Genomic DNA, 8,903 nt, shown 5'->3' with positions numbered 1-8,903 from the left:
ACTTCTAGATGCAAGTTGTTTTCCCTTCCCTGTAATGGTTGTGAATTTATGATGTGATCATCTTTGAACACTAAATTACAACTTACGTTTGAAACAGGTTTCGAATGTGTTGTAAAATATTAATGTGTTGCAGGTACATATAAACCACAAGTCATTTATTGAATTTGGTTCATCAATTAAAGCATCTGAACTAAACAAAATAAAAAAATTTGGCCCATCACAATTAAGCTGAGTTATACCGAATTAACCGAACTATATCGAATTAACCAAAGTTTATTGAATTAACCGAAGTTTACCGAACTAACCGAAGTTTACCGAAATCATAGAGAAAGTAAACTGAAATTACAATGAATTTTAATAATTTCGGTAACAAATTTAAGAAACCGAACTAACCGAAACCAAACCGATCCGAACTATTAATTTCTTCAGTTCAATTCGGCAATTTTATTTTATTTCGAAATAACCAAAGAACCGAAGTACCTGACCCTTAGACCATCCGCATTGAAGTATCATGAGTAAAGTTCACACGATTTTCGAGGCGAAAAATATTAAAATAATCAGATTTTAATGAACCCGGCTTGTGCAGGTTCACCGGAGTGATACCGTCTCGTTACTGTTTCACGGGCCTCATAACACGTGGCGGCCCGCGATAGGTTCGTTTATGTTATTATTATTATTATTTTTTTTTTTTAAGTCAAACGAAAAAAAAAATTAAAATAATAAAAAAAAACATTGGAAATCGGGAATCATCAGTTCGCTGCTGCTCATGCTCTTAGTACTCGAACGAACCGAACTCGCAGGCCTACTAGTATTTACGACTTCTCTCATCCTCTTTCAATTAATCATCCTTTAAACACAGTAACATCTCCATGATCACTCACGCTTCAGCTTCTCATATATTGCTATATACTGTATTCTTTTATTCTTGGTTTCGCCTCTATATATTCCTTGCTCACCACTTCCATGGTGACACTATTTACGCATCAAAACCCACTTCCTGCTCAAATTTGGTCGTCTCTTCAGTTCACTTTGCTTTCTCCGAACCTTCAATTTTTGTTTTTCAATTGCAAATAAAAACACTAATCCCCTTTATGGGGTTTTGGTGTTATTTGGTGTTTTATCTATCCTTTCAGGAAAGGATTGCTAACCGTCATAAGATTATGAACTGAAATAATTGAAGCAGAAGCAAGCTAATCGCATGAGATTTATTGGTAAGCGTCAATGCCTATGGAAAGATCCAGCCATAGAGACCTCTGAAGATTTTGATTTGAGCCGTTTACATCTTAGCTCCAACAGATACGATGGTGAACCATTGCTATGAAGCCGGGAATGGAAAATTGAGGTAGGTGTACATATATTTTATAATTATTTGATACTATGAAATCTTACAAGTTTGAAGGAAAGATATGACATTTCATTTCATTTCCAATATTTTAGATCTTGAAAAGTTATGGCGGACAACCTAATTGGCAGATACGTGAAAACGAAACTGGGGATCATATTCCATACGAAGTTTAAAAGCTCCCAGTTATCATTATTACATATGGTAAATGTTTGGAGTATCTTGACCATCAACAGAACAAGGCTGGGAGCTTTTACTTATGTGGCTGCCTTGGAATTGAAAAGTCACTTTGGATGGAGAAAGTAAGATTACAAGCTGAGCACTGGCCAAAACAGGTAGTCAGTATTGTGTCTATATCTTCAGGACTTGTGATTCATGTGAGCATCTTCTATCTATCATGAAAGGTTGATTTCCATTTATAAATTCTTTCAGGAAGGCTTGCCTTGGGTAGAAACAATGTCTGTTAATTGCACGTCACTGACAGAAAACATATATATTCTCAAAGGTAAGACGTTATGCAATGGAAATACCCTCCCCAGTTCTTGGTTTCGTTTTAATAGAGATGCTTAGTGAATAGTGAATTACACCAACTTCAGATTTTGTTTTCTTTCAAAAGCAACAATCATCCAGCTCAAAAATAATGTAGGTTATTTTTCTTTCTTATGACCCGCTATACTGAAACCTGTTTCACATTTAAATTTCATTTGCAGTCTGATAATTGCACATGAGATGGATTACTTGATCACAAGAGACCGAGGTGGCCTTCATGAGCTTTTTATGCTCACAACATTGTCATTCTTAAGATGTATCCTCCTTATAGCTAACTTATAGTTTATAAAACACCAACATTATAATTTCAAATGGGTTATATAGCAAATGGGTTGTTGCCACTAAAAATGCTCTATTGCCCTTATAAAATGGTATATAATGATACAATGTTTTTTAGATGCCAATATCTAAGATTTTATTTGCCTCTTGGCCCCTGATCTTACAGTTTAACCAATATTTGAGAATGTAAATCAGGTAGGAAGGCATTGCTACAGCTCAACGAGGAGAAATCCATTGTCCTTTATGAGGTTACATAGAACCAAAATGGTTTCTATAACTAAAAGGATTTTCTTCTCATTTTTTCCTCTCTTGAGAAAAAAAATTAATTCCATCGTCTTCTATCTTTGACAGCCTGATTCACACCTCTAGCAAGCAAACTGTTGTTCGACCGCATCTCATGAAAAGTATACCGTTTGCTTGAAAGATATTTCTTTTATGTTTGTTTAAAAAAAGAGACTACAGTGTTGCAGTGTTGGAATTGTTTATCAGGTAAGTATCTGATTGGTAGTGTGGAATTGTTTATCAGGGTTCAACTCATGATAGTTCTGTAGACAAGGACTACAGTGTTGCAGAAAGTACAATAATAAAGACAGACGAATTTTGATACCTTCAGAGGGAAACAGAGCGAGAAGATGCTATAAGGTACTTTCTTAACCTATTTCCTCATTATATATCTATATATTCTAACTTAAAAAGTGAAAAAAAAATGAATTTGACTGGATTTTGGTCAATGTTATAAATACAGATGCGAGATGTATATCAGATCTGAAATCAGGACAAGATTTAGGGAAAGAGGAAGAAGAGGATCAAGAGATTGGAGCAAATAACTTGTTCAAGAAAGTGAGAGAAAAAAACTAAGAAGAGCAGGAACAGTCTTACCAAACATGGTCATAGTCATTACCATGATAATGAGCATGAAGAATAATATGACGAGCAAGGACCAAAAATGGCACAGGGAGCCAGGTTTGCCATTTACCTTAGAGAAAGACATAAGCATTAAGTTTAAGTGACATTAACGGTTTATTTTCACCTATTCTTTCATTGTTTATTTTGAAAGAATCTTTGAATAGACTTAGATATCTCGTGTTCTGCTTCATCAATGTCATAGGGATGCCTGCTTATGATTCATGGACGTGTGGAAGAAAAGCACGAATCTGGTCAGTGCTTTGAAATCAGAGCAAGATAAGGGCAACACACCCAAGCATCTCTACAATGAACGACTCAGGGTTTATTTTCGTAAATGCTGTAATCATACGATTGTGATTATAGATTTTAACTTCTTTTTCAATCTAGATAATGAAACCAAGACCTAATGTCACACCTGAAAGTAAAATATTCATTCAAGTGAATGTAGGAGCTTCGTCTAAGTTTAAGTTTATGCTTCAACCTTAGAAGTGGTTGTTATGCGTTATGAATATTCTTTTGAATCAAGAGAGTGACAAATTGTCTTTTGTTAGCAACACACAAGGAAAACCACCAATGGCTATAATCGTCTTGCTTTTTCATAAGTAATGAACACAAATTATTCCTAAGTAGTTCCAACAAACAAGAGTTGTATTGTCATTTTTACATAAAGAAGGTGAAGTAAAAGCCCAGAAAAAGGAAAAATAGCTGATGATGTTCCAAAGAAAATCTAAAGATTTCAGAAAAGATGCAGCAAAAAGATTATGGAGAAGCTGAGAAAAGCAAAGGACGAATACAAGTGGTGCTTTATCCACCCAGATACCCATATCTACATTTTATTGTTTAGGTTTCTTCCCTAAAACTTCAAATATGTTCTCCCTAATTTGCTTTTATATGCTGTTCTTTGTTTTTTTGGTTTTCTTTCTTGAACGTTAATTCAATAAAATGTGTGAGAAAATTTGTTTGCATTGTCTAATCATCGTAATTGATTCAGGGATTGTAACGTTTAAACGTTATTCTCTCTACTAAGGTGTAGTCACAGAATGAATACTACCATAATTTTCGTGATTTATTTCATATTTTACGGATATCTAATTTTTCTTATTTTTTTTGATTCTGAAAAATACATATATCCGTTTTTTTGTATAACCGGAACAATTACAGTTATTTGCAAATATTTAGAGATACTTCATTCACTTTGTTCAATAAAAATAAATCTTGAAAAAAAACTATACAAGTTTGTTTTCAGAAGTAAGATTACTGAAATTATATGTTCCATAAATTTTTAAAATTAATTATATATTTATAAAACATAGCTTTTTTTTAAAAGTGCAGTTTTAATAAAGGTTTAATATTAATTTCTTACTTTAATACTTTTATAAGTAATATTATTAATAAAATTAATTAAATCATATGTTAAATAATATTACATAAACATATATTTTAAATTGTATATTCAACTGTAGGTATACATATATTTGTACAAAATTATGAGTGGATACCCGATTCTAAATTATTTAGTATTTGTGATTTGCTTCATTTTTAACGGATATTGTTTTTTAATATTTGCTTTTCTCTAAATAATTTACGGATATCTGAATTTTTAGATCTAATCGAAACGTATAACGAATCAAATCAAAATTGATGGATTAAATGCCCAGCACTACTCCCTACTATGAGGCTGCAAACAACTTGGTCTTTAGCCAACTGTTTGGAGAAAAAAAATAAGAGCATGTGATCTTTTGGTCTGCAACGTCGTAAGATCTATTAATCCTATTAAGCTCCAAAATGACATATTAATTAAAACATTAGAGTTATTATGAAAAAATCATTAAAGCGGTAAACACCAACATAAGATAATCGTCTTTGAGACGAGGTCGAAATTCTTAATTTGGAGACTCATTATTGGTTTATATGATTTAAATATCAAGTTTTGGCGATTGTTGTTTACAAAGTTTGTTATTTAGTTTGCTTTGGTCTTTTTAAAAAAAATCTATAATGTGTTTTCATGAACTGGTTTGGAGAATAATATTATCTGAAAGTATGGATCAATTTTTGATTCAATCTAAATTAGTTGGTATTGGAACTCATTGATTCTAGGATTTTTAACGTTAAAATCACTCAACTAAGTTTGTTTTGGGCCAAAACTCTCGAAATAAGTATTTAACAAAAAAATTTCTAAACTAACTTTATTTAATGAATTAAACCCGGACAGTTCATAATTACCATTACTACCGGTAAATCTTTAGTTTAGGAGTTTATACATTAATTAAACATAATTAAGGGGTTTTACCATTAAAATAAAAAAATAAAATCAAAATCAAAATTTTATAATATTATCTAAAAGTTAGTAACTGAAATTTTCAAAATTAGCATTTTTTTTTTTTTTTAAATATATGAGTTTGAAGAATTTTTAACATCAACATTATATATGTATAATTTAAAAATGTATAAACCCAGAAAATAGAATAAATATTATCTAAATATTTACCTGTAATAAAATTACTAAAGATTAAAAATATTATAAACAATAAAATATAATAAAAAATATATTTATCTAATGAAAATGTAATAATAAATCTTTAGATAATTTTTATTATATTTTCTCGGTTGTTACATTTTAAATTTATACATATATAATGTTGATGTTAAAACACACATCAAACTCATATATTTACAAAAAAAAATTAAAATGCTAATTTTGAAAATTTAAGTTACTAATTTTTTGATAATATTATAAAATTCTGATTTTTTTATTTTTTTAATGTAAAACCCTTCAACTATGTTTAGGTAATCTAAAAACTCATAAACTAAAGATTTAGCGGTAGCAAAAGTAATTATGACCTTCTAGGTTAATTCATTAAATAAAATTAGTTTGAGAGTTTTTTTATTTAAATATTTAGTTTGAGGGTTTTTACCCTAAACAAACTTAGTTGAGGGATTGTAACGTTAAAAATCATTTATTCTAAGGTCAAAAGAAAGTTTAAATCAATTATAAATTTTACTATTGGTTATAAAATGAGATAAAAATTACTTTTAAATCATAATTAGTTGAATTAAATTTTATCCATATTACTTATCATATATATGGTTTTCAATAAATAAAAAAACAACAAATTGTAAATCCTAAATTAAATTCATTAGTCACCGGATAATGAATAAATACAAACCATTGTAAATTTGCTACCAGATTGATATTTTAAAATTGATTGCAAAATATATAAACAATTTCTAAACATATATAATAACTAAATTAAATTTTATACAAAAACACGGGTGTAGCCCGTAAAAATTCCTAGCCTATATAAAAAACATTATCCAGCAATTATAAGAGAACGTTAACTGTAAAAATTCCTAGCCTATATAAAAAACATTATCCAGCAATTATAAGAGAACGTTAGACATAGAAGTGCTTACAAATAAACTTAAATTCAGACTAGCAAGGTGATGTTCTTTTGCTTCACCCAGGTGTTCCATTTGGGTGAAGATGCAAATCAATGTTCGTTTAATGAATTATAATGCAACATTCAGATGGATCACCCAACTGAATTTTTGAAATCTCATCTCAAATTCTCATCCAAACAAGAGTGAGTTTTCATGGTGCATCTAAATGCAGATATATCTAGTTCAGTATTTGTTTTTGTCATCAACTACAGACTCATACTGACTCTGTGAACCACATCGGGAGATCTTGATCCATGTGAACGACGAAAGACGGCTGCTTCCTGACACTGCGTGCTAGGCTATCCGCTCTTGAATTTTGTGTCCTTGGTACATAGATATCTTCCAAATAATTTGCAAATGCTGGTCATTCTTCTGGTTCCGAAACCATCTTCACCAACTGAGAACAATCCGTTGCAAACGTAACCTGAAACTAGCGTAAGTTTTTCATGCATTCCATTGTCCAGAGTAGTGCTTCTATCTCCGCATGTAGAGGAGATAGACAAGCCCGAAATTTCCTTTCTCCCAATATCCCATTATATCCTCTTAAAGTACTCGGTCAACCTTGTCCGGAGAAAATCTCATTCTCCTTCCAGGAACCATCTGTAAAACACCGTCTCCCTAGGATTGATGGGAGAGTCGTAACCTCGACCTGGGCTCCTATCCTATTTATGTTCGATACATGTGCTTCCGCCCAAAGTATTGACTCCGTCTCTGCCAATTTGAGTGTGTCCCTTGGGTCCATGTCTAGATTACTAAAAAAATTATTGTTCATTCCTTTCTAAAACAAACGAACATAGTTGCATTCAGATGATTCATCCGGATACATAGACGAAATATAGAAACTAACAACACTCAAATGAAGCATCTGGATAAGACATCTAGATGGACCATCTGGATGCATCTTTCAGATGTACAGACGAACATGGCCCAAATTAAGAGCATTGGTCAATTCTTAAAATGAGTCTCTAACCATTATTATAACAATATTTTCATTTTATTAAGTTTTGTATTAATTTTTAATGTTTTGTTACAAAAAAAAAGACACATGGTACAATGATCTCTGAAGAATTGTTGAGACTATCTTCTCAAAAGGAAAAACACTCCCTCTGAGGGATGTATTTATGAGCGAATTGCACATAAATTACGTAAAGATGTGGTAATTTGCGGAGATGGAAAAAACGAGGGCCCATACGTCAGGTCCATCACCAGACACTGTTAAAAGACTACGGTGCCCATGCTCTTTGTTTCATTCACGTAAGAAGCGAGAGAATTTTCTAATGATTATATGCATTTGATCATTACTTAATATATATATACAAAGGTGTAAGCATTTGTGTAGCCTGAGCTGGTCTAATTATAACCATCCAAGGCTGACCAATACAACAACATTAAACGACGATGCCTTTTGTCTATTGCACCTAAGGATTCATTCTTTGTTGTTTTTCCACAACTGGTTCCTAGTTTTTTCCATATTTTCGCTTTTGACCCCTAACTTTTCAAATTCTTCTTGACTGCTATACAGCCTTTCACAATTTGCCATAGAAAATGTTTTAACTTTGGGGGGCACCGTATTTTCCAGCAGAACGCCTTCAAAGCATCAACTGTGGGTCCAAATATTAAGGGTGGTCTTTCCCTGTCTGGATAAACTCGTTCTATCTGATATCCTGATTTAACCGTATACCTCCCATTATTTGTGAAATGCCATTCATTCCAAAAATAATCTAAAATGATAAATGGTGAAAATAATCTTTTAAAATAAAAATATTATTTTCAAACCAAAAATCTTTTTTTTTTCTGCAGACACATTTTTCCATCAAAACTGAGAAATGCATTTTTCCCGCCAAAACTGCAAAACGCATTTTTTCACCAAAACCGCAAAATGCATTTTTCACAAAAAAAACTAAAAATGCACATTTTCGTAAAAACCCACATTTCGGCCAAACCCGTAAAATCACACCTTTTGGCCACTCCGTCAAAATCGTAAAAATGTACTTTCCCACCAAAACGGTAAAACACACTTTCCCGGCAAAACCGTAAAAACGCAAAAAAAACTGAAAAACCATGTTTTCTCGCCGAAATCACAAAAACTCATTTTTCCGCCAAAACCGTAGAAAAACAAATGTTTCCACCAAAATCGCGAACCACATTTTTCGTCAAAAACATATTTTTCCACCAAAACCGCAAAAAGACATTTCCTACCAAAACCACAAAAAGGCATTTTCCGCCAAAACCGCAAAAACACACTTTCCATCAAACACGCAAATGCACTTTTCGACCAAAACCGTAAAAATGGACTTCCCGCCAAAACAACAAAAACACACTTTTTCGTCAAAATCGCAAAAAATGCACTTTTCGGTCAAACCCGTGAAATGCAATTTTCTGTCGA

At 32.0% G+C, this 8,903-nt stretch overlaps 1 long non-coding RNA gene across 7 annotated transcripts; it reads left to right on the top strand.

The window, feature by feature from the left end:
• Window positions 1-741: 741 nt before the first annotated feature.
• On the top strand, window positions 742-3,519 carry LOC106368869. 7 transcript variants are annotated; one of them, XR_007326170.1, is made up of 10 exons: window positions 747-1,211; window positions 1,297-1,342; window positions 1,438-1,677; window positions 1,775-1,847; window positions 2,053-2,099; window positions 2,366-2,418; window positions 2,522-2,574; window positions 2,697-2,812; window positions 2,916-3,133; window positions 3,279-3,519. It is a non-coding gene; the product is annotated as an uncharacterized LOC106368869 (long non-coding RNA). The 7 variants fall into 7 exon arrangements; XR_007326171.1 differs by having other exon boundaries at window positions 742-1,342; window positions 2,053-2,262; window positions 2,366-2,437; XR_007326166.1 differs by having other exon boundaries at window positions 744-1,342; window positions 2,053-2,262.
• The last annotated feature ends 5,384 nt before the right edge of the window (window positions 3,520-8,903 follow it).

Source organism: Brassica napus, chromosome C7 (assembly GCF_020379485.1).
Source record: "Brassica napus cultivar Da-Ae chromosome C7, Da-Ae, whole genome shotgun sequence".
Taxonomy (NCBI): Eukaryota; Viridiplantae; Streptophyta; class Magnoliopsida; order Brassicales; family Brassicaceae; genus Brassica; species Brassica napus.
The sequence above is the reverse complement of the archived record's forward strand: the minus strand, read 5'-3'. Positions and strand labels throughout refer to the sequence as shown.